The 27,217-nt window shown below is 39.8% G+C and overlaps 1 long non-coding RNA gene across 1 annotated transcript; it reads left to right on the top strand.

Moving 5' to 3' along the window:
* The first annotated feature begins 5,481 nt into the window (after window positions 1-5,481).
* On the top strand, window positions 5,482-26,912 carry LOC110193753 (uncharacterized). Its single transcript, XR_002320542.2, has 3 exons — window positions 5,482-5,890; window positions 23,929-24,079; window positions 26,801-26,912. It is a non-coding gene; the product is annotated as an uncharacterized LOC110193753 (long non-coding RNA).
* Window positions 26,913-27,217: the final 305 nt, after the last annotated feature.

Genomic DNA, 27,217 nt, shown 5'->3' with positions numbered 1-27,217 from the left:
GGGGACAAAAAGCAAAAGCAAAAGTGCCTATGCCTTCAAGGAGTTTATACTCTAAGGTGGGGGACAATGTGAATGTATGGAGAGACAATACATATAAAACAAACATGTAACAGTTACAACGTAACTTTAGAGGTGAAGGCACGTTGGTAAGTTCTCTTCTAGAAGATGGTGTTTGAGCTGAATCTTGGAGGAAGCCAGGGATTCTAAGAGGCAGAAATGAGAAAGGAGGGCATTCCAGGCATAGGGGACAGTCTGTGCAAAAGTATGGGGATGGGAGATGAGTTTTGTTTAACAGCAAGTAGTCCAGTATGGCTGGACCACAGAGTGCAGATAGGACAGGAATGTGTATAAAGACTGACATGACAAGAAAGGGCCAGTTTGTGAAAATATTTTAATGCCAACCAGAGCTTATACCTGATCCTAAAGGTAACAGAGAGCCATTAGAGTTTATTGACAGGGTCAATCAAATTTTCTGTTTAGGAAAATCACTTTGAGAGCTGTGTGGAGATGGATTGCGTTAGGGAAGAGACTTGAGGTGTGGAGACTAATTAGGAGGAGATTGCAATTAGTAGAGATCAGTAGGAAAGAATGCTCTTACAGATTCCAGCTACAGAAATCAGAATAGGCTGCAGCTCATAGAAAGAAGATTATGGGTTACAAGATCCTTAGAATAACCAGAAATGGGAATAGAAACTGTTGCACGTCATTACTCTAAATTTCCTCAAAGGATCTTCTCAGGTGATAGAGGGAAGTCCTGTGAACGGCAGTTTGTTATTTCCTGTTCTTAGCTTGAGACCCAAGGATCAGAAAAGAGCAACCACAGGTCTAGAAGCTAGTGGCCATGCCAGACTTTATGGACAAATAAGAGACCTGCGTGACTCAGCATAGAGTGGATTGAGGGCAGCCAAGAGGGTACTACTTCCAGAAGTGAACTTGGTGTAGCAAATACTTTGTAGCAGCTGAGTTATGTTTGAGCCCACTCTCTCCAGGGACTGATGCGGTACAGGCTAGAGTGTGCTAGGAGATTTCAGGGGAACAGTTTATGTTTCTGTTCTTGCAGTATCTTTTCAGTAAATATTTGTCTGTTAAATCTAATTGATGCAAATTGGTTAAATGAAACTACAGCTCTTCATCACTGGAAGGTATAGTTGATGTAAGGGAGATGCTAACTACAACTGTTGATGGATATTGTGGAGAACACTGGAATGGGGGTTGGGGGTGAGAGCATTAGAGAAGATACCTACGAATGAGGTACCTTAGAACCCAGAGTGGAGAGATACCCTTTGTTCAGGGATCCAGTTCATCTCTGAGAAGGGAGTGTGAGCATAAAGATCTTCAAAGCTTGTAAAGACTGCAACAACAATAATAATAATAATTGCAGAAAGTTAATTAGAGAAACTTGATCAGCTTGATGGAGTTTCATGGAAATGAGCTTTAATTGGAGACTTTTATTACATTTACTTACTAAGGTTAAGGCACCTCCTTGGGAGGGTTCAGGACATCTGAGTCAGTTACCAGTCACCCCATTCACACCTCATTCAGCACAAGCAGTTAAATCTCACATTGCTGTTGCTTCTGCTACTACTGTTTGTCCTTTGTTCTGGAAAAGGACCTTGACATTAGAGAGGTCATGCTATGATATGCAAGTGAATTGGATTTAAGTGAGGGAGGGCTGTGCAAAGTCACCAGTCTCACTTTCTCCTCTGGAACCATCTGGGTCTAGTGGCCAGATAGGGATCAGCACAACTGGAGATGGCCCAGGATGCAGTGGCAGACCTTGGCCTTTTCAAGCTAAGGTCTTTTTTCTTTTCTAATGTCAGAATAACCTTACACAACTGTGAAGATGAGAGTGCATTCAGAGACAGGTGGCCCAGAACCTGGGCCCTGGGAGAGAAAGGACATAACACTGTTATAAAAACCATGTTATATAGCAGGAGTCAATATGGAATTGAAAAGAGAAGCCCACTTGTGAGACAAGGAAACAGAGTTTCTTTAGACCACTATAGCCCTCCTGAGTGTCAAGCACGGGGCTGTTAGAACCGCAGGATAAGAGAAGACTTTAGAAACTGAGCTGTGTTCCAAGATGTAACACAGAGCTCTTGGAGAATGAGATCTGGTCCCCAGAGGATGGAATCTATCTACTGGAATCTGAGAAGAAGCATAGGGCTGCCAGGAAGTTAAGAGGTATGAGTTGAGCTGCATTGTTGAGGTTTAGCTATTACGGGTGCTTGAACTCTGAGTCCTGCCCAGATGAATTTGACCCAAGCCTTCTTTCAGCCAAAGACAAGGTTTATTAAAGATTTGCCATATTGGCCAGCCTCTTAAGGAATCTGAACATTTGAGACGCTCATATTGACAACTGGGTTAGTTTAAATCTGAGCCATTGGCCAGATCAAATTCGAGCACCTTAATGGTGACAAAATGGATCTTATATACGGAAAGACTGTGGGAAGGATCTAGGAGTGGCCAAGTAGTTTGAGGTGACTGGAGGAGGGGTCTGGAAGAAGGGGTCTAGGGAGGAAGAAGGGGGCTAGGTCAAGGGTAACAGAGAATTGGGGAAATTGGGGTTAGGTAATAATGAAAGGCCAGTTGAGGGGATTATAGCCTCAGGTGAATGCTAGAGACTTACCTGATCAAATGGGAAAATTCAAGGAGAGTTCAAGGTGGAGGTTTCCAGAACCTGTACCCCGTCATTCCCCCTCAAACAAATGGAACCCAAATTCTTTTGGGGTAAAGGGCAAAGGTCTTGGCTTGGGCCTGTGCCTCATCAGCATGACACAAGGGATACATAATGTTGTTCAGTCATTTCCAGCTCTTCATGACCCCATTTGGAGTTTTCTTGGCAGAGACACTGGAAAGGTTTGCCACTAGTTTGGGATTATCATTAGGGCAACATTTTGATGCTGTGGGGAATTGTTCCCCTCCATTGTCCTACCCAGTTCCCCCCCAAGATAAGGGCTACCTCTTTGTAATTTAGATTTCTTTCCCCATCTCAAGACAAATATATTTTGAAGGCTGCTGAACAAGCAGCAGTCATCTTCCTAGTGTCCCAGCACTGCTTGACTTACTCTCTGTAGCAATGAGAGTGGCAAGGGACTTGAGCTTTGTTTTCCAAGATGTGGATTTAGTCCTTCAGCTGCAGGGGCCACATGGATGATCCTCCCCTTTCACCAGTACCACATGCTGTTCAGAAACTACATGAGCAAGTCCAATTTTTTTTTCTCTAGAAAGTCTAGTGCCCAACTTCTTGAACTTGTGAACATGATCTGAACTTGGGTCATCCACGAGGCAATCACTAAGTCTAGCACTGCCTGGGAAATGACTTTTCTCTGGCTAGAAGGCTAGATTTGAGAGCCATCCTGACCAGGAGACTGAAATCCTCCCTCCTCAGTAGTGGAAGGTGGGGTTCAGGAACACGGTCTATGATCTCCTCAGCAGACCAAGTGAGCACACATATATCTTTCTGCCATGTACCTCTCTCATTTTGTTTTTGGTACATGTACTATGAAGGGTATAATCACAAATATGCAAGTTTACACCCCCAAACACAGAGACATGAGCCTCCTTTCCCCCTGTACCACTTCAGTCTATGGAGAAGGGAAGGGGATTAGGTTCATAGCTTAGCTTGGTTCTTATAGAGCACACAGTCCTTAATTCTAAATCCCAAATCAGACCAAGGCTTTGAGTCCCAGGATGCCCTCACTGCTTCTCAGGGCTTCCCTGCCCTCCTGTCTGGCTGCAACATTCCAACAGTGATCCTGGCTCCAAGGTCCCCCCACCCCCGCCCATGGCTCCAACTCCCAGGTAAGGTGGTGATTGCCACTAGCACCTGAAATGGAGGACAAATAACATAGAGCAGAGACCTCTCCCCCCAGCCCATTTCTCAGAGCTGAGGTAAAAGATAAGGGAGAGGGTAGGGAGGGTATCTTCTTCCACTCCTGGTTCAGTTCATGGCATCTGTGCTGTGGGTGAATGTGATCTTTGCCCTTTGGAAGCAGCAAGGAAGAGTTAGCATGAAAAGAGTGCCACGTCCTTCTATAGGTAATCTATCAGTGTCATGATTGCTGCCATGACCTGAGCAGGGAAAAATTCTCTCTTGGATTCTCTCCCCTTGGTCTGAGTGACAAGGTCCTTCTGCAAATCCCATCAGCTTCTACCTCAACCCAGCCACTAGTGGGAAGGGGGGAAGGAGGGGGAAGGACAGGGAGGGGTAGGAAGGGAAGGGAGAGAGCATGGGTACAAAATAGGCTTCCTTCCTCCCTGCTCTAGCTCACTAGTCAGTCTTCCAAAATGGGAAGACTTTAAAGATGGGGAAAGGGAAAAAAGAGGAGAGCATGCTGCCTTGTCCCTCATAGACTGGTAAAAAGAGCATCTCCAAGAGTCCATCCTCCTGAGCCCAAGGCAGCCAATCATCTTGGAGGCAACCCCAGTTTCTGACACCCAATTAGTGGTTCTCTGTGTTATTGCAACCAAGCACCAATGGGCAGGTCCACACTGTATAGGGTTGAAAAGTATGTGCTCAGATTGATCTGAGAGAAACCTCTTTTGAGTTATTTTCTATGGGCTGTGATGGGAGTTCAGTTTATTTTCTTCAAACTATCTTAAAAAATAGAGGCAGCATGATTATAGCAGATAAAGAGTGAATCTCAGTCAGGAAGACCTGGGTTCAAGTCCTACTACATAACCCTAAGCAAATCAATGAACTTCCCAGTGCCCCAGACAACACTAAGACATAACATTAAGTCAAAGACGGTCTAAGCATGGAGGAAGTTGTTGTTCAGTTGACTCTTCGTGACCCCCTTTGGGGTTTTCTTGGCAAAGATACTGGAGAGGTTTGCCATTTCCTTCTCCAACTCATTTTACAGAAGAAGAACTGAGGCAAACAGGGTTAAGTGACTTGCCCAGGGTCACAGAGCTAGTAAATATTTGAGGTCAGATTTGAAGTAGTTAGGGAGTAACAGAGCTATGGTAGGAGGAAGAAAGAGAGGATGCTTAAGATGACTATTGAGAGGCCACTTGAGAGGGAAGTAGACGTAAAGAAAAAGGCTGGATTGGGTCTGTGATTCCAGTGAAAAAGTATTTAGAATTACTGGAGAGTAAGACTACTATTAAACACTATTAGTGATATCACATGTCACTATATGGGGCAGTATTCTACAGGAAATTGAGAAGGATCACTTTTAACTTTTAGGTGGCTAGGGTTGGTGAAGGAGGCAGGATCAGGGAAAATTTCATAGAGAAACTGAGTTATCTAAACTGAACCTTGAAGGAAGAGGATTTCACCAGATAGAGGTGGTGAAGCAGAGTGTTTGAGGCATTGTGGGGGTGGCCTATGCATATTGACTTGAGGCAAGAGGTGGCAAAATGAGATTGGGACATGAGGAAGAGAATAGTCCCTTGAAATACAGAATATACAAATGTGAAATAGGGTTGGGAAGGTAGATTGGAGCTAGACTGTGAAGTGCCTTAAATGGCAGGCTAAGGAGTTAGTATTTCTCCCATAGTAAATTGGAGTCATTGGCACCTTGGAGAAGGGGAGTGATGTGGTCTGGTCACAGCCAGAGGGACTACTTCCACCACCTACACAGCAGGTCTCTGGGACACATTCAAGGAAATTTTACCTCATCTTCTATATAGGGTTAAAGCAAAATCCTACCTACTTTTTCTTCCTGAGCCAATTGCAGAGACACTTTAACCCCAGGTCTTCCCCTGCTACCAGAAGAGGATGTGATCAGTTCCGTCATTGGTAGGCAGAGCATCAGATAATCTGTCTGTGGAAAGACAGACAGACAGAGCAAGCACCAGAAGCCCATCACCATGTCCAGCTTCACCCTCCCATTTGGCTTTACTCTGCTTTATTTGCTGCTGACTAGGCTCCTAGTCATCTCTGGTGAGTGGGGATCCCAGGGATACAACAGAGTTCCTTTAGTCCAGCCTGGTCCTACATAAGATTAGAACAGGATGTTATGGTCAGGACTCCAGTAGCCCCTAGTACATTTGGGTAGATGCTTCTGGGATGAGATCTGGGCATCTGGGAATATTCTCAAACCTGGCGTTCAGGGTCACACAAATTCCCATGAGGTTGGCACACCTAGCTCACACATCTCTCGTATGCTAGAGTTTATAAAATATTTTCCTCTCAGTTAGGTAAATTGTGAAAATTTGATTATCTCTATTTTCATATGAAGAAATTGAGGCTCAGAAAGATTGTTTATGATCATATAGATGGCAAGTGTCCTAGCTGTTACTCAAACCTCAGTCTTCTGGAATCTAAATCCAAGATTCTTTCTGATCTGATGGGAAGCCCCCATTGTCAGTTGTCTGTGGCTTTCCCTATGGTCTGCCAACTTCCAAATATTCTACGTCAACCAGCATCCAGAAAGACAGTGTGAAGTGGGAAGAGCCTTGAACAGAAAGTCAGATTCCTGATTGTAGTCCCAAGCTTTGCTACTAGTTCAGTGTATTAACTTGGGTGATTCCTTAGCTTTACCTCTCTGGGTCTGTTTCCTTATCTGTAAAATAAGAGAAATTAGATAATAATAAAATAATAGAAAATATTTCTAGTGTATTTTACCTCTTCCATTGTGTTTCAAGCATATTAATAGCCCTGTGAAATAGGTAATTCAAGTATTATCACTCCCATTTTATAGCTAAGGGAAACTGAGCCTTAAGGAAATGTGACTTGCCCAAGGTTATGTAACTACTGGATGGAAGAAACAGGATTTGAACTGGCATTCTTTGACTTAAATGGTTTTCAAGTCCTTTAGAACTCAATTCACTGAACATTTATTAAGGGACTATTATGTGTAAGATCTGTGCTTAGAATTGAGGATACAGATGTATTATGAGTACATGGTGTGTCCCTATCCCCTCTCATCTCTCTCTGGGTTGGCTCATTCACCATACCTGCACCTATAATTACATGTTGGTATTCCACAAGGGCAGCTGTGGGTTCCTACTTTTACTCTCAGCTTTCTAGCCCTATGGATGACTGTTATCCTACTTCTGTAGCTCTAGAGCCCCCACTAGTATATTCCCACTAACAAATAAGCTAACTGACTCAGCTCTTAACAAAAACATTTACTTAAAAAATAAATAAAAACAACAATAATAATTACATGACATTCCAGCCATAAACCTGTGTCATACTCTTCCAGCAATATACACAGTGTCCATTGGGAAGAATGACGATAAACTTAAAGATTTGGTACGGAGGCTCATATGTAGGGAATACCCGTGACCCAAGCAACTCACAACTCTTGGGAACTGTCCTCACACCATTCAATGGTGAATGTGATATTCATGTTGGATTGGTGACTCCATTACTAAGGGGGGGTGCTCTGCTAGTATGCTGTGTTCTACTGTTGTTCTGCTGCTGTACCAACCCGCTCCTCTATTGGAATGGGCTTATTCCAAACTGGCTGCTCTGCTTCTCTGGTGGACTGGGAAATAATATATTGTGTCCTTCTTTGCCCTGGATAAGTGCCTTGTCTCTGTGGGATGCTTTCTTACTGTTTTTCATATACAATTCTCACATTTATATTTGTTTTTGCCCTTTCAATCAGCAAAAATCTGAAAAATCTTTACACAGAGATGAAAAGTAATATGGTCTATATCCTCAGGGATATAACAGTAAACTAGGGGAGAGAGGGCATGGACAAAAATTAGTATTAATAAAAAAAATAGTTTATTTAGGGCAAAAGTGAGATCCAGAAACTGCTCTAGGAAACTTAAAGAAAGGTTCTCAAGTTTCCTGGGCAGGTTACTCTACCTTGCTGAGCTCCAATTTCCTTAGATGTAAAAAGTTAGGCTAGACCATTTCTATGCCCGCTTCCAGCTCAAAATCCTATGACAGAAACATAAACTGAGAAAGCACTGGGTGCCTATCACCTTGCTCCCCCATTTCCTCAGCTCTTTCTTGGGTGTCCATGCTTCCTACTCTGCTCCTGGCAATTTCCAGTGGGGTCACATAGCTCCATACCTTTGACCATGCTGAGGTTGTGTAGGGTGGGCTTCAGAGCCTCCTAGCTTGAGGACCCCCATTTACTCTCAGGGAGGTGACACAGTGGGTAGAGCACTGGATCTAAAGTTGAGAGAATCTGAGTTCAAATCACTCCCTAAGTGAGACACTCACTAGCTGTGTTGCCCTGGGCAAGTCACTTAAGTTCTGTTTGCCTCAGTTTTCTTATCTTTAAAATTGGGGTAATAATAGCACCTACCACCTAGAGTTGTTGAGAGATCATAAATAAAATAAATAAAAATGAAATAATATTTGTAAAGTGCTTTGTGAATTTTAAAGCATTATATAAATGTGATTATTATCATTGTTTTTGTTACCATTATCATTGTTATCAATGTTTGATGATAATTATTGATGATGATGATGTGATGGAACACTCCTGGCACATAGAGATGGCACAGAGGAGGTGACCCTGAGCAAGACTGGACCTCATCATGAAAAGACTGGCTGAGACCTAGACTGTTTATTGCTTATTTTAGCTTATTATCAGAGTAACCCAAGAAGATACTTTTTCCAACATGATTAAAAAAAATCATTGTGTGGCCAGTTAGAAAAGATAAAATCTTCTCTCCCGGTTTAGTACTAATGATAATAGCCAAAGCTTGCCAGTTTCTTTAGATGCATTATTTCATTTGCTCCTCAAAATAACTCTGAGAGGGAATTACTTCTGGATTCGTTATATCCCCATATTACAAATGAGGAAACTGTAATGTTAAGTGACTCACCCATAGTCACATTTAGTTAACTGTGAAAGGCATAATTCAAACCCAGGTCTCACTTGCCTCGAAATCTAGCAATCTATGCACCAAGCAGTGAATGTGTTCGTTTGGTGCCCTCTCAGTTCTAGAGGAACTCAGCCTGGATCCAGGTTTCGAGGGTAGGAAGTTTGAAGATCATTGACTGTAATCTAGAGCCAGAGCCCTAGGGTCCAGACCTACATGGGGCATCTTGGTAAAATCTTGTGCTTATAGTCAGGAATCTAGGGTTAGTGAGTCAGTCAATAAGCATTTATCATGTAACAGACACTATGCTAAGTTCTGGGAATACAGTGAAAGGCAAAAATGGGATTTCTGTCCATGAGGAGTTCACTTATTAATAGAGATGAAAGCATGCAAGAAAGTATGCATACAATATTATCTATCTATCTGTCTATCTATCTTATCTATCTATCTGTCTGTCTGTCTGTCTGTCTGTCTGTCTGTCTGTCTCTCTGTCTCTCTGTGTGTCTGTCTGTCTAACTGGGCAGCTAGGTGGCACCATAGATAGAGCACTGGGCTTGGAATCAGGAAGATTTATCTTTCTGAATTCAAATCTGGCCTCAGATACTTACTAGCCATGTGACCCTGAGCCAGTCACTTAACCCTATGTACCTCAGTTTCCTCATCTGTAAAATGATCTGGAGAAGAAAATAACATACCATTCCAGTATCTTTGCCAAGTAACCATCAAATGGGGTCACAAAGAGTTGGACACAACTGGAATGACCAAACAACAAATCTATCCATCTATATCCCTCCAAAGGGAAAGCACTACAGGGGGATGAGGAGTGGACTAAGGAAGGCCCTTGGCAGAAGATGAGAACTGCTATATTTTTGCACATGTAGGTCCTTTTCCCTTTTTTATGATCTCTTTGGGATACAGATCCGGTAGTGGTATTGCTGGATCAAAGGGTAAGCACAATTTAGTTGCCCTTTGGGCATAGTTCCAAATTGCTCTCCAGAATGGTTGGATCAGTTCACAACTTCACCAACGTGCATCAGTGTCCTAGTTTTTCCACATCCCCTGCAACATTTATCATTTTCCCTTTTTATCATATTAGTTAATCTGATGAGTGTGAGGTGATACCTCAGAGTTGTTTTAATTTGCATTTTCCTAATCAATAGTGATTTAGAGCATTTTTTCATATGACTATAGCTAGCTTTGATTTCTTTGTCTGAAAACTGCCTATTTATATCCTTTGAACATTGTTCAATTGAGGGATGACTTACATTCTTATGACTTTGACTCAGTTCTCTATATATTTGAGAAGCGAGGCCTTTATCAGAGATATTTGCTGTAAAATTTCCCCACAGGTTTTTGCTTTTCTTCTGATTTTGGTTACATTGGTTTTGTTTGTACAAAACCTTTTAAATTTAACATAATCAAAATTATCCATTTTGTATTTTTTAATGCTCTCTATATCTTTTTTGGTCCTAAATTCTTCCCTTATCCATAGATCTGACAGGTAAACTATTCCATGTCCTAATTTGCTGATGGTATCACCCTTCATATCTTAATCATGTACCCATTTTGACCTTATCTTGGCATAAGGTGTTTCTGCCACACTGTTTTCCAGTTTTCCTGGCAGTTTTTGTCAAATAATAAGTTTTTGTGCTAAAAGCTTGGCTCGCTGGGTTTATCAAACACTAAATTACTATGGTCATTTAGTATAATATATTGTATACCTAATGTATTCGTCTGGTTTAACACTCTATTTCTTAGGTGTTACCAGATTATTTTGATGATTACCACTTTTTTTTTTTTGCTTTTTGGTGAGGCAATGGGGGTTAAGTGACTTGCCCAGGGTCACATAGCCCAGGGTCACATAGCTAGTTGATTACCACTTTATAATACAGTTTGAGGTCTGGTACAGCTAGGTCACCTTCCTTCACATCTTTTTTCAGTGATTCCCTTGATTTTCTTGACCTTTTGTTTTTCCAAATGAATTTTATTATGTTTTCCAGCTCTATGAAATAACGTTTTGGTAGTGTGATTGGTATGGCACCAAATAAGTAGTTTAATTTAGGTGGAATTGTCATTTGATTATATTGTCTTGGTCTACCCATGAGCAATTAATAGTTTTCTTCCAATTGCTTGGATCGGATTTTATTTATGTGAGAAGTGTTTAGTAATTGTGTTCATGTAGTTCCTGGGTTTGTCTTGGCAGGTAGACACCTAAGTATTTTATATTGTCTACAGTTATTTTAAATAGAATTTATCTATCTCTCGCTATTGGACTTTGTTAGTAATATATAAAAAATGCAGATGATTTATGTGGGTTTATTTTATATCCCACAACTTTGCTAAAGTTATTATTTCAACTAGTTTCTTAGTTAATTCTCTAAGTTTCCCTAAGTATACCATCATACTATTTGCTAAGAGTGCTAGTTTTGTTTCCCCATTGTCTATTCTACTTCCTTCTGTTCCTTTTTCTTTTCTTATTGCTATAGCTAACATTTATAGCACAATATTGAATTAAAATGGTGATAAGGGCATCCTTGCTTCACCCCTGATTTTATTGAGAAGTCTTCTAGTTAAATCACCATTACAGATAATACTTGCAGATGGTTTTAGACAGATACTACTTATCATTTTAAGGAAAGTTCAATTTATTCCTATACTCTCTAGTGTTTTTAATAGGAGTGAGTATAGTATTTTGTCAAAGGCCTTTTCTGCATCCATTGAGATAATATCATTTCTGTTGGTTTTGTTATTAATATGGTTGCTTATGCTGATAGCTTTTATAATATTCAACCAGCTCTGTATTCCTGGTAGAAATCCTACCTCGTCATAGTGTATGATCCTTATAATATATTGCTATAATCTTCTTGCTAACATTCTATTTAAAACTTTTGCATCCATATTCTTCAGGAAAATTGGTCTGTAATTTTCTTTTTCTGTTTTCACTCTTCACAGTTTTGGTATTAGTACCATATTTGTGTCATAAGATGAATTTGGTAGGATTCATTCTTTACCTACTTTTCCAAATAGTTTATATAGTATTGAGATAATTGTTCTTTAACTGTTTGGTAGAATTTGCTTGTGAATCCATCTGGCCATAGGGATTTTTTCTTAGAGAGTTCATTGATGGCTTGTTAACTTTCTTTTTCTAAGAGGTTGTTATTTGAGTATTCTATTTCTTCCTCTTTTAATCTGGGCAATTTATATTTTTGTAAATATTCATCCATTTCACTTAGATCTTCTGATCTATTGGCATATAATTGGGCAAAATATCTCCTAATAATTGTTTTAATTTTCTCTTCATTGGTGTTGATTCTACTTCTTTTATTTTTGATACTGGTAATTCGATTTTCTTCTTTCTTTTTTTAAACACCAAATTAACCAATTGTTTATCCATTTTATTGTTTTTTTCCCATAAAACCAGCTTCATTTTATTTATTAGCTCATTTTTTTTTAACTTTCAATTTTATTAATCTCTCCTTTGATTTTCAGAGTTTTCATTTTGGTATTTAATTGGGGATTTTTGATTTTTTCTTTTTCTATTTTTTTAGTTGCATGCCCAGTTCATTGACCTACTTTTTCTCTCTTTTACTGATACATACTTTAAGAGATATAAAATTTCCCTCAGTACTGCTTTGGCTACATCCCACAAATTTTGGAATGTTCTCTCATTGTTGTCATTCTCTTTAATGAAATAATTATTTCTATGATTTGTTCTTTGACCCACTCATTCTTTAGGATTATATTATGTACTTTCCATTTAATTTTTAATCTATGCTTCTACAGCTCTATGTTAAATGTAATTTTTACTGTATTATGGTCTGAAAAGTATGCATTTAATATTTTTGATTTTCTGCATTTGGTTCTGAGGTTTTTATGCTCTAATACATGGTTATTTTTGTGAAGGTACTATGTCCAGTGGAAAAAAAGACATTACTTTCTATTCCCATTTAGTTTTCTCCAAAGATCTATCATATCTAACTTTTCTAAGATTCCATTCATCTCCTTGACTTTTTTCTTATTTATTTTATGGTTAGATTTATCTAACTCTGAGAGGGAAAGTTGAGGTTTCTCACTAGTATAGTTTTACTGTCTATTTCCTCCTGCAATTCATATAACTTTTCCTTTAAGAATTTGGATGTTATGCCATTTGGTACATTTATGTTTAGTACTGATATTACTTCATTATCTATGGTTCCTTTTAGCAAGACGTAGTTTCCTTGTTTGCCTTTGCTTTGTCTGAGATCATGATTGCTACCCCTGCTTTTTTAACTTCAGCTGAAGCATAATAGATTCTGCTCCAGTCCCTTGTTTTAACTTTGTGTGTGTCTCTCTGTTTCAAATGTGTTTCTTGTAAACAACATAGTTTTGGATTCTGGTTTCTAATCCACTTTGCTACCCACTTCCATTTTGATGGATGAGTTCATCCCATTCACATTCAAGCAATGTTCACTAATTGTGCATTTCTTCCATCCTATTTTCTTCTGTTTATTCTTCCCTTTACCTTTTTAACCTGTCCTTCCTCTAAAGTCTGTTTTGCGTCTGCCTATTGCCTTCTTCTATCTACTCTCTGTTTTAGCACTCCTCTTTCTTTTATCCCCTTCCTCTCCTACTTCCCTGTCAGATAAGATAGATTTCTATTACCAGTTACACACATACACACACACACACACACACACACACACACACACACACTTCTCTCTTTGAATCAATTTAGATGTGAGTAAAGTTCAAGCGTTGCCTCCCCTATCCCCCCACCATTACCCATTTCACTGTAAAAACTTTTTTGCACACCTTTTATGTGAGAGAATTTCCCTTATTCTTCCTTTCCCCATTCTTCTAGGGGATTCCTCTTTCTTGCCTATCCATTTTTTTAAACATCATCCCAACACAATTCACTTCCACACCCTCTTTCTGTGTAGAATATTTCTAACTGCCCTAAAATTCTTAGAAAATATGTGTATCATCTTCTCAAATAGAGGGGCAAACAGTTTAACCTTATTGAGTCCCTTATAATGTCTCTGACATGGTTACCTTTTTATGCTTCTCTTGAGTCTTATATTTGAAAGTTAAATTTTCCATTCAGCTCTAGTCTTTTCATCAGGAATTCTTGAAAGCCTCTTATTTCATTAAATACCAATTTCCCTCCTTTAGGATTATACTCAGTTTTGCTGGGTAGTTTATTCTTGGTTGTAATCCTAGCTCCTTTGCTTTCCAGAATTTTCAAAGCCCTTTGCTCCTTTAATGTGGCAGCTGCTAAATCTTGTGTGAGCCTGACTGTGGCTTCACTGTATTTGAATGGTTTCTTTCTGATTGCTTGAAGTATTTTCTCTTGACCTGGGAGCTCTGGAATTTGGCTATAATATTCCTGGAAGTTTTCATTTTGGTATCTCTTTCAGGTGGTGATTGATAGATTCTTTCAATTTATATTTTACTCTCTGGTTTAAGGATATCTGGGCAGTTTTCCTTGACAGTTTCTTGACATATGATGTCTAGGTTCTTTGTTTTTTTCAATCATTGTTTTCTAGTAGTCCAATAATTCTTAAATTATCTTTCTTCAATGTGTTTTCCAGGTCAGTTGTTTTTCCTATGAGATATTTCACATTTTCTTTCCTTTTTTCTTTTTCTTTTGCTTTATTGTTTCTTGATGTCCATTGAGCCATTAGCTTTTAGTTGCCCAGTTCTAATTTTTAAGGAACTATTTTCTTCAGTGAACTTTTGCACCTTTTTTTTTTTCATTTGACCATTCTGCTTTTTAAGGTATTGTTTTCTTCAATTTTTTTTGTGTCTCTTTAACCAATGTGTTAATAGTCTTTTTATAATTTTCTTCCTTTGCTTTCATTTCTTTGCCTAATTTTTCCTCTACCACTCTTATTTGATTTTTTTTTTCTTTTTAGTGAGGCAATCAGGGTTAAGTAAGTGTCAAGTCACAGCTAGTGTCATGTGTCTGAGGCTGGATTTGAACTCAGGTCCTCCTGACTTCAGGGCTTGTGCTATATCTACTGTGCCACCTAGCTGCCCCCTTATTTGATTTTGAAAATAATTTTTTAGTTCTTCCAGGAATTCTTGTTGGACTTGTGTTCAATTCACATATTTTTTCCTTTGAAGCTTGTAGCTGTTTTGACTTCATTATCTTCTTCTGAGTTTGTATCTTGAGCTTCCTTGTCATCATAGTAGCTTGTTATGATTAGGTATTTTGTTGTTGTTGTTGTTGTTGTTCACTCATTTTCCATCATATTTCATAGTTTGGAACTTTATGTTAATGTTAGGTTCTGTTCCTAGCATGGGGAGTGGAGGAAAACTGTCTCAAGCTTTAGGCTTTTTTGCCTTGCTGTTTTCAGAGCTAGTTCTGGGGCTTTAGAAATTTTCTGTGCTTCCAAGGGGGTTTGATCTGGAGAGAGGTGTGATCACTGCTCTTCTGGTCTGCACTCTGGTCCTTAGCCAGGAAGGGCCCCTGATCTCTTGGGATTACAATTGATGCTGCTCCTCAGTGTCCCTGATCCCCTGGGATCAGAAGTGATAATGCCCCTCAGGGCTTCCACTCCCTCTATACCAAGTGCGCTCCTCCCTGCCCTTGAACTATGACCCAGAAGTGGGTATAGGCAATGGAGTTGCCAAACAGCGTATGGTCCTATGTCCAGTGCTAGCACAGGGGTCCCGTGTAGTGTTTTTCTGACCAGTTGCCAAGTCCCCTTACTGTCTCTGGCTTGGGAACTCTCAAAGCTGCAGTCATTTTTGTTGCCATCACCTAGTCCCACCATGATGTTTCATTTGCGTGCACTCCAGAGCAACCTCCAGCCCTGTGTCACAGACCTGTCTCTCTGAACTCCTAAATTGTCTTGGGCTGCAAGAATATCTCACTCTGACCTTTTGTTGTTTCTGCCACTCCAAAATTCAATTTGAGGTGTTATTTTAAAGTTGTTTGGAGGGGAATGTTGGGAGAGCTCAGCTGAGCACTTTCTCTACTCTGCCATCTTGGCTTCACCCCTGGAAGCCTCAATGATGTTTTAGTTGCCAAATCTAATGGCTTTTTCTCAATCTTTTTTCTTCTTTACTTCTCTTCAGTCTTTGACACTGTCAATCCCCCATCTAAGTTTTTGTAACATTGCTGTCTCCTGGTTCTCCTCCTACCTAACTGCTCCTTCTCAGTTCGCTTTGTTGGGTCTTCAACCAGATCACACTCACTAACTGTAGATTTCCCATAGGGGTATGCCATGGACCCTATTCTCTTTTTGCTTTATAATGTTTCACTTGGTGACATCATCAGCTCAAAGGATTCAATTTTCATCTCTATACTGATGGTTTTCAGATCTATTTATCTAGTCTTTACTTTTCTGCTGACCTCCTATCTCCAACTCTCTATTGGACATCTAAAACTGCACATCCCATCCCATAGACATCTTGAGCTCAACATGTCCAAAACTGAACTCGTTATATTTTCCCCAAACTCTAATTTCCTTAAATTCCCTATTATTGTCAAGGGTACCACCAAGTAATCCTCCAAGTAATCCAAGCTTGCAATCTAGATGTCATCCTCAGCTCCCTGTCAATTTCACATACACATGCACGCACACGTGCATGTGCCCACACACATGTATGCACACCCCTCATATCCAATCTATTGTTAAGTCTTATCAATTTTATATTTGTAACATTGCTCACATATACCTCCTGTCTCTTCTGATACTGTTGCTACCCTGGTGCAAGCCCTCAGCAATTCACACCTAGACTATTTGCAGTAGCCTCCTGGTTGATCTCGCCATGCTCCAAATCATCCTCAGCTGCTAACATGATTGCCTTTGGCCTCCCAGGATTTCCCTTTTCCTATTTCCTTACCCTTTGTTGTTGTTGGTCACTGTGTCCTATTCTTCATGACCCCATTTGGGATTTTCTTGGCAAAGATACTGGAGTGGTTTGCCATTTATTTCTCCAATGTGTCCCCATTTTACAGATGAAGAACTGAGGCAAATAAGGTTTAAGTGACTTGCCCAGGGTCACAGCTAGTAAGTGTCTGGGGCCAGATTTAAGCTCGAATCTTTCCAACTCCAGGCCTGGTGCTCTATCCACTGCACCACTTAGGGACTTCTCAAGGAGAGAAAAGTGGCAACTCACCCTAGAACAACAGTCCTGCTGATTTGAGACTGGCCTAGTAGGTACTCTGACCCAAGCATGTTTAGTCCTTTTATAACCTCATGTTCACTCTTAGCTTATCATTCTATGTCTCCCAGAACCCCATTCCAGACCAATCCTATTTGATACCTAATTAACAATGCAACATAACAGGTGTACCAAGCTCCCTTTTGACTTGTCTTATCATTTTTCCCCTGCCTCAACATACTCCAAATCACTGCAGTGAAGTTTCTGGCAGTTATGTAAAAGATGATAGATCACGCATATAACCCGAGTCCCAAAGCCCATTGGTATGGTACTTTCTCCTCACTGGGGGAGATCAATATTCCTCACCTGTGGAGGGGCAGAGCAGAGTTACTATGAGAGTGGGAAAGAAGAGAGCACTGCTCTCTTTGGACTCGCTTCAAGTTCCTTCAGTCTTCTTAGGGTTCTGCAGTCACTTCAGGCACTTCTAGCTTCCAGCTTCAAGAGAGAAGATGGATAATGCCAAACCCCACTTCAGGTTGCTGAAAAAATGAGATTCTGGGAAGAAGCCAACAGGAGAGAATCTGGCATTCTTCAATTATGTTCCTATCCCCAGCTTGCTACACTAAATACTTTAGGGAATTTCCTCTAGGCCAAGATCTGGCTTTCTCCTCCCCTCCTTTCCTTGCCCCTCTCTTCCCCTCCCCTCTCCTTTCCTCCCTTCTCTTTTCCTCTACTCTTCTCTCCTTTCCTCCCCTCCTTTCTCCTCTCCTTTCCTGTTTCTTTCCCTGTCTCTGTCTCTCTGTGTGTCTTTCTGTCTCTGTCTCTCTCTCTGTCTCTGTCTCTTTTCTCTTCTCTCTCCCTCTCTCTGCTGAGCTGAGTTACCTTGCTCCCAATGGGAGAGTCCCTTCATTCTGTAGTGTCTGGTATAAATCCCCTCATGTAAATTTTCTCTGATTTCTGTTTTGTTATTGACTTGGACAGATGTATTTCTTTGCTACTGGCTTTGTTTGTTCATTGTAGAACTAGTATTTGGTAGGAAAGTGTTCAAACCTTAGACGTAAAGCTTAGGGTCCTTTCCGCTTTAAGAAATAGCAACCAGAAGTTTAGTTTTAATCTAAAAACCATATCACCTAGACTAACAATATTTAAGGGATCAGACTGATATAATTCTAGCCTCTTTGAGGAGAGCTGAGCAGTAGCCTCTGGTCCCCAACTTCTTGGGAGGAAATACAGTCTTCCTTGGAAAAGAGCTGGGGGAGAAGAGCCTAGAGATATCTATTCTGCCTCTCGTCAAGTCACAGGACATCCCCATGCTACAAGCAGGACAGCTCTTGCTACATATACAACTTCAGAAATAACATACAATGGAGAGATTATTAGAAACGCAAAAAAGCATTAATAAGAAGAAAGCTGCTACATACATCAAAATATTTATGGCAGTACTTTTTGTGGTAGCAAAAAATTAGAAATAAAGTAGATGCCCATTGATTGGGGGGTGGATAAACAAATTATGGTCCATTGATGTCATGCAATGTTATTGTAAGAAATGAGAAATATGATGAATACAGAGAATTATGGAAAGATTTGCATGAACTACTGAAAAATTAAGGAAACAGAGTCAGGAGAACAATATAAAAATAACAATAACAATGACAATGGAAAGAACAATAACCATAAAACAGTTAAAAGTAAAATGCTGCAAAAATACAAAGACCAAGCAGGGTCCCCCAAAAAAGAGATAAAAGAAAATATGCCTCCCCTCACTCCTTTGCAGAGGTAGGAAGTCCACAGGGGTGGGACTTGCATATATTTGCATATATTTTCTGACTTTTTAGATAAATTGATTAATTTTGCTCTTTTTCTTAAAAAATTTTATTTGTAAAGATGGTGCATTGGGAGATGGAGAAAGAGGGATACTGGACATATTTTAGCAATGTAAAAAAAATCAGTAAAATGTATTTAGAATAGAAACATGAAAAAAGAGAACTCTCTAATCCCAGGTTTACTTCAAAATGCATTGGTAGATACTTCTTTATGAGTTTCTAGGGCTAGCTCATGCCAAATGATCTCTTATTTTCTCACTGAAGTAGGAGGCAAAAACATCTGTTAAGAGAAAGGAGTTGGGAAGGTTTGGGGACTTGAGAACAGAAGGTTTTTTTTAAATATAATTTTATTGTTTTCCCCAATTAATTAATATTTGTTTTCTCTCACTTTTCCCTCCTCAGTTGAACAAGAAAAAAGATGAAAAATCCTCATAACAAGGATGTATTGTCAAGCAAAACCAATTTTCACATTGGCCATGTTCAGAAATTTACGTCTCGATTTGCATTTTAAGTTCACCACCTCTTTGACAGGAGGACAAGCAGAGTGCTTTATTTTCAATGCTCTAATCACGGTTTTTCATTGTATTGATCAGACTGCTGAAGATTTTTTTTATAGTTTTGCTTTTTTTATAATATTGATGTCATTGTATACATTGGTCTCCTAGTTTTGCTCACTTCCCTCTGTATCAGTTCATGGAGTCTTCTAGTTTCCTATGAAACTGTCCATTTTGTTATTTCTTTTTTTAAGTTAATTTATTTTGAGTTATCAACAATCATTTTCATAAGCTTCTGAGCTTCAATCTTTCCTCCCTGTCCTTCCCCATTTTGTTATTTCTTAAGATACAATAATATCTCCACTATATTTATATACCATAAATTGTGTAGTCATCCCCCAATTGATGGACATTCATTTACTTTCCAGTTTTTTGCTAATATAAAAGAGCTGTTATAAATATTTCTGTATATGAGTCCTTTTCTTTTTAATTTGATGTCTTTGGAGTATAGACCTAGTTGTAGTAATACTGAGTCCAAAGGTATGCCCAACTTAGTCACTTTTATGGCATATTTCCAGAATGTTTGAACCAATTTACAGGACCACCAACAGTGTGTCAGTGTCCTTATTTTCCTGCAGCCCCTCCAGTGTTCTTCATTTTCCTCTCCTTTATCTTTGCCAATCCTCTGGGTGTGAGGTGGTGCCTCAAGGTACTTTAATTTGCATCAAGAGAAAAGAAGGTTGGGAAAGGAAGCTGAAGCAATGAAATAGAGAGTCAAACAAGGAAGAATAAACATTTTGCTATGCAGGCAGGTGATTAGAGAGCGTGAATTTGTAGTGGAACCTGTAGATATGGTGATGTGACTTTATCCAGTGGCATTAAGTAGCCTTGGAGTGCAAACAGAGAAGGTAATTGATGGAATGATCTAGGTTTGAAGACTGACAAGGTGTGAGCTGCAGTAGAATAAAGGGTCATAGGGTCAAGACTGGGAAGAGGAGAGAGTTAGGTCTGAGCAAGGGTTATAGAAAATGTGGAGGGAAGGGATATATGATCTGGGAGTTTCAAGGAAGATGGAATAGGAGAATAGGAATACAAGAGACATTGAAATATAGGTGATTATTATCAGAGAGGGAAATTTCAGAATTTGGAATCATGGAGGTTATGGCTGATGGTATGACAATCCATGGAGGTGGTTAAGTAGGATATAGGAATTTAGGAGATGGATGAACTGGGACAACAGGATGTTTTAGGGGACTTCATTGTATATGCTGAAGTCCCCAAATACGAGGCAGGATTTGAGTTGGAGAGAAAGACTGTCAATCAATGTTGTCAGTGTAGCCAGTACCTGATAGTTGTCATTACATTTCATCGATCCTCTCATTATCAATTTCAAGTGAACCTTTAGACAGCAATGTTAGCCAGTGCAGAATTCAGATGAAATAAATAACATGATGAGATGTCCAGATGTTTATGTTTTCAAATGACATTATGTTCATCATTGCATCAAGCCCCATAGGACCTCATCAATGAAATCCACGACCACTCAAAAGAATTAGGACTAACAGTTTTTAAAGGAAAAGCCAAGTGGATGAAGAATGCCTATTGCCTAGGCTATCACACTAATGTGGATAGACAGCCCATTGAGCAGTTTCAATATATGTATACATATATATATATATATATGTAATCTTAGATCAGCACAGCAGATGGATGCTGGTCTGGGTCCAGATCTGAACAGGAGGAAGAGCAGACGGGCTTGCATTTGGGAAATGACACAGAGCTTCCAATGATCCCAGGCTGATCTTTGATATAAAAATCCATTTTCACAAACACCAATATTCTCCTTGTAATGCTATATGTCTGTGAAGCAAGAAATGCTACAATCTCTAAAGAACCAAAAGAATGATGAAGTGACACACATGGGTATGAGTGAGTTGTAGCATTTCCAATGATGTTTTGAAGGCAAGAAATGACATAAAAGATCATTCAGAAAATAGATGATTGGAAAAGGAAATGTGTTTGCCACATAGTAAGCATGAAAGACACCAAGGAGAGAGAAAGCCTGATGACTGCATGGATGAGCACCAAGTGTCAAAGACTCTAGAGGAGGGACTCCAGCATATCACATACATTTTCTATGAAAGATTTTTGGAAGACATGAATTGCACTGAATAAAAAGGTGTTAAAGAATTGTTATCTAGAGGCAGCTAGGAAGCACCATGGATAGGGTACCACACTTGGGATCAGGATAGACTTGAGTTTAAACTTTGCCTGGGACACTTAGGAACTCTGAGGCCATGGGCTCATATACGGACTATTTGTACCTGACTTGTAGAGCCTTCTGAGCTCATATTGGTCTGATCAGCCACAGTCGGACACACTGTACCTTGACACCAACATAGTGATGTCATTTTGGTCCTCTTTGAGAATGAAGGACAACAACTAACGACCATGAGGCTATGGACAAGTCATAGTCTCTCAGCCTCAGTTTCCACACCTGTAAAATAGTAGCACTGGACTCATAAGGTTGTTTCGAGGATTCAGTGAGATAACATATGCAAAATCTATTGCAAACTATAAAGCACTATATAAATTCTAGATGTTGTTATCATTATTGTAACTATTGTTATCATTATTATCTATACCATTGGAAGAAGTAACAGATCAGTGATATCACAGATATGTTGAAGTCTTGAAGCATATTTAGGGTAGCTAGAACATGGGCAGATTGTTGGTATATGTAGAGACGTGTGAGACCAGCCTTGGTATTAAAAGTGTTCAAATGTGGGGGCAGCTAGGTGGTGCAGTGGATAGAGCACTGGCCCTGGAGTCAGGAGGACCTGAGTTCAAATCTGGCCATAGATACTTGACACTTACTAGTTGTGTGTCCCTGGGCAAGTCACTTAACCCCATTGCCTAGCCAAAAAAAAATGTCTGGAGTGTCAGTGGCTGTGGGAGCTGTTATTGGCATGAGAAGAGGGAGGGAACAGAAAGGGCTGGGGTGTACACCTGTAGGGACAGTATTTTTAACATTTGACTTGGTTCTCTTTCACCTATATTGCCATCGTGGTGGGTAGGAGTACAGTACAATGTTTCTCTTGGCCAAGGGTGTGTGACTTGGTTGTTCTAATACCCAAGGCACAACATATACCCCTGTGGAACAAACAGTGGTGAGAATTATAAAGTTAAAGTCTGCCTGGTGCAATTTGCAAGGATCATGTCACAGCCAAGCTTGCTAGCAGTTCCTGTTTCAGAGATGAGTGCCTGGGAGGGCACAAGGATACTCAAGACCATTCATTCAGTCTCAGAAAAGCATTTGCCCGTCTCCAATCCTTTGGCTTCTCTTCCATTTGGCACAAGTATTCTAAGCCCATGAACAGTAGCTCAGTAATAACATCTGGGAGTTCTTGCAATATCCTGGGATAAAGTTCATCCTGACCAAGGGGCTTAGATTTATCACGATAAGTCTGTTGTTCTCTCATCTAACTTCTCACATAGCTTGGGTTTCAGTTCCCTCTTAATAATTTTGGTTCATTCCTTTTCAATTGGAGAGTCATTCCCCATAACAGAGAAAAGCAAAACAAAGAAGGAGTGGGTGATTCCTCTTTCATTGTTTTTCTATTATTATGCCCTCAATTCCAAGGCCAGATATTTCCCTTTTCTCATTTCCCCTCACCAACTCAGACCCACAATGTGTTTGTATTTCTTATCCCTATAAAAATCTTTTTTTAAGAAAGGATCTGAGCAATAGGCTGAGAATGGGGAATTGGGAGACCTTGGTTCAAGTCTCAGCTCTGCTATTAATTCACTGTATGATCTTGGGCTAGTCACTTTCCCCCTCTGGGCCTCAGTTTCCTGATATGTAAGATGATGGGTCCAAATTAGACAGCAGAGATGCTGTCCTTTTCATCTCTAGCATTCTTTGTCCTAAAAGCTTTTCCATATATAGCATCTGTTCATTATATTGTAGCTAAAGGAAATGACTCATAGATTCAAAGAATAAATTGGAGGCAGAAAGACTAAAGACAGAGAGATCAATTACAGAGCCGTTATAGTAGTCCAGGTCAGAAGTGTCAAACGGCAGACCAATAAACTCCTGGGTATGTTCCCAAACAGATTAAATTGTAATTGTTGTTGTTGTTGAGCTGTTTTCAGTCATGTCTGGCTCTTTGTGACCCTGTATGGGGTTTTCTTGGCAAAGATACTGGAATGGTTTGTCACTCCCTTCTCCAGCTCATTTGACAGATGAGGAAACTGAGGCAAACAGAGTTAAATAACTTGCTCAGGGTCATACAACTGATAAGTATCCGAGGTCATATTTGAACTCAGGTCTTCCTGACTCCAAATCCAGCACTCTATCTACTGTACCACCTAGCTGCCCATAAAATATAATTAGGAAATATTTAACAAAACACATAAAAACATAACATAACATAGATACTGGTAATATATGGTTTTTAAGTCAATATGTGGCCCACAAGGATCTTTACGTAAGGTTTAGTGGCTCCCATTTCTTGAGTTTGATACCTCTGGTCTAGGGGAGAGATGTTGAGGTGTTGCTCTGGAAGTGGGGCAGGACAGAGAAGATGGAAGGAGAATAGAAATGAGATCTTTCCTACTCACATCTGGATTCCTGAGTTCTCACACACACCCCTACCCTAATACACAATAAATCAATACCAGACTCATGCCTTATCCCTTCGTCTGCCTTTGTTTCCCTATATTTCTCTACACTCTTCTCCCTGCTACCTCTTAAAAATCTGCTCATCTTTCAGGCTCTAGCTCAAGCTAACTCCTGAATTAGGCTCGTCCCTGCAATAATTGGAGTGAGGACTCCTGGAATAAAAAGAATTTGAAATTGAGAAGACCTGATCCGTTTCTCCTACCTGCTTTAATTCCTTCATTTGGCAGCAAATGGCTCTCCAAGTAAGTGATTATGTAGTAAACCTGTGTTCACACCAGAAGAAGGGGGAAAGAAATGCGTATAGAAAGATGAATGTGTCCAAAGAAGATTTATTAAAGGTTATTCTTTTTTTAAAATTTTATTAATTTATTTTGATTTATCAACAACCACTTCCATAAGCTTTTGAGTTTAAAATTTTTCTCCCCCTTCCTCTCCACCACCCTCCCCAAGATGGTGTACAATCTGATATAGGCTATACGTTTACATTCCTATTAAACATATTTTCACATTAGTGGTGTTGTAAGTAAAATTAAAAGCAATAGGGGGAGCCATCAGAAAGAGGAAACAAAACTCAGCAAAAGAGAAAAACAATAGCAATTCAACTTCCATAGTTCTTTCTTTGGATGTGGCTAACATTTCCCATCACGAGGCCTCTGGAGATGTCTTAGATCTTTGTATTGCTGGGAAGGATTAAGTTTATCACTATCGGTCATCGCACAACATGGCTGTTATTGTGTACAATGTTCTCTTGGTTCTGCTCACTTCACTCAGCATCAGACCATACAAGTCTTTCCAGGTTTTTCAGAAGTCAGCCTGTTCATCATTTCTTATTCCATTACATTCATATACCACAACTTGCTCAGCCATTCCCCAATTGATGGGCATCCTCTCAATTTCCAATTCTTTGCCACCACAAAAAGAGCTGCTATGAATGTTTTTGTACATGTGGGTCCTTTTCCCATTTGCATGATTTCTTTGGGATACAGCCCTAGAAGTGCTATTGCTGGTCAAAGGGTATGCACATTTTTATAGCCCTTTGGGCATAGTTCCAAATTGTTCTTCAAAATGGTTGAATCATTTCACAACTCCACCAACAATGCATTAGTGTTCCAATTTTCCCACATCTTCTCTAACATTTATCATTTTCCTGTTTTGTCATGTTGGCCCATCTGATAGGTGTGATGTGGTACCTCAGAGTTGTTTTGATTTGCATTACTCTGATCAATAATGATTTAGAGCATTTTTTTCATGTGACTATAGATGGCTTTAATTTCTTCATCTGAGAACTGTCTGCTCATATCCTTTGACCATTTATCAATTGGGGAATGGCTTAAAGGTTATTCTTTGTAGTTGTCTGGAGATGGGAGTGAGATGCTTTAGGCTTCCAAACCTGCATACATTTGAGGAGATGGTGAGTGATCTTTGGACTGCTGTGGTATAGTTGCTCAAAAGATGGTTTTTCAACTTCCCCTTTTTGTGTAGAAAACACGCCCTCTGTGATGTGCATTGGAGACATTCCCTCCTTTTCTGGAGTTGCAGGATGGTGATTAGTGGGTTACCTGCTCCTTTCACTTCCAGACCTATGCTTTATGATCTTATTAACATAACTGTATATAAATATACATATTCATATATAGCAAGAAGTATTAGTTAATTTATATTCCTCAGAGGGAGGAAGGATCATATTTGCAGTTACAGAATTCTAAGAATCAAAACCATATCCTTGTACTCATTATAAGAGCGCATAGAGCTACAGAGATCAAACATTATGACAAGCCTGACTAAAGTCAAAGTTGTGTTAGCCCTGGCATACCAACTCCAGGAAGTCTTTCTTGACTTCTCCAGCCAGCCCTAACTCCCCCTCCCCTGCACTCTGGACCACTCATGATGTCATTTAATCACATATTGTGTCCTTTCCTGCTGATTTCTTGTAAGCCTTGTCCCTGCAGCTATGTGATGAGCTGCTGTGTTTTACCAAGAGCTCACTTTGTTCATAGTGGGTATATACAATTATCTCTCAACTTTTGCTGGGATAAAGTTCCTAGAAAATGGCATGAAAGTAAAAAACCCAATTGTTGATACATTGAACCTACAGGAAATAGGGAGTTAGGTTCCCATGACCACAGAAAACTGTCATCTTCTTCTACAGATTTTTCAAAATATACTTTTCTGCATACAATTTTTTTATAACAAAACATTTATTTTGTTCACATATACACTTTTCCTGACACAGTAACCATGAAGTAACCCATAAAATACAGGGGAGAAGAGGACAACATGGGCAGAATGGGGAAGGGCAGGGATAGTGTTGACAGGGACAAAGGAACCTTGAGATACTTTCAACTCAGTGCTTGAATCGTTCCCCAATAAAAAGCCCATGCCTCTGCCTGGTCTAAGCTCTGAACTCCCACCAGGCAGCTCAGTTGGGATGGCATGGCAGGGTTGGGCTGGGGCTGAGGGTTACTCCGCCCTACTAGTGCCAGGTAGCCGCTGTTCCTTTATCCACAACTTTCACCACTTTCATTATATTTCCATTCCCTCACCGAGTACTTGAGAGGTTACTTTAGCACTTTCTGGGGAGGATTCATGAACACTTTTACAAATACTTTCCTCCTTCTTGTGGATATAACGAATTGTCAATTCATTAACACCAAACTCTGGGCTGACAGCAGCCGCAGACATTCCAGCACGAGGTTTATCTAACACCTTTGTTTTCTCACTAAACTGCATCACTGACTTTGCACGCTTCGGCTTAGAGCCTGAAGGACTTGTGCTATGCTTTGGGGGCATAATTGCGGCACAAAACTTGAGTTTTGAAGGCAAACAATGGAAACATGCAATGAATGCATGGGGAGCTCTTTAAAGTGGTCAGGCGAACAAGACCAGTGAAGCACCTCGGATCCCTGCTGCTCCACAAACGTGTTCTCATGGAGTCTTTCCTCTTTTTTCTTTACTGTGCATAGATGCGGGAAAGTGAAAATGTGGTTCCTAATAAAGTCACAAGAATGCTGGAAGTCGTGAAAGTTAAACAGTGAATGTTGAGGAGTGACTGTAATAAATATTTGTTGAAATGAATTGAAGCAAATGGATTTATATTTCTCATTATCCAAGTATGTGACCAATGCATATTTGTTAAATTGGAAGAATGGTGTTACGGATAGGGCAATGGATTTGGAATCAGGAAGACTTTGGTTTAAATCCCATCTTCTGATGTCTATTAGCTCTTTGTCCCAGATGAGTTACTTAGGCCCTCTCAGTCTCAGTTTTCCCACCTATAAAATGGGGATAATGATAGCACCTATCTAAAGGCATTGTTACGAAGATCACATGAGATAATGTATGCAAACTTTAAGACACTGTATAAATGACGGCTATTCAGA

Source organism: Phascolarctos cinereus, unplaced genomic scaffold, assembly GCF_003287225.1.
Source record: "Phascolarctos cinereus isolate Bilbo 61053 unplaced genomic scaffold, phaCin_HiC Scaffold_2;HRSCAF=192, whole genome shotgun sequence".
NCBI lineage: Eukaryota > Metazoa > Chordata > Mammalia > Diprotodontia > Phascolarctidae > Phascolarctos > Phascolarctos cinereus.
Note: the sequence above shows the minus strand (reverse complement) of the source record. Positions and strands in the feature narration are given on the sequence as shown.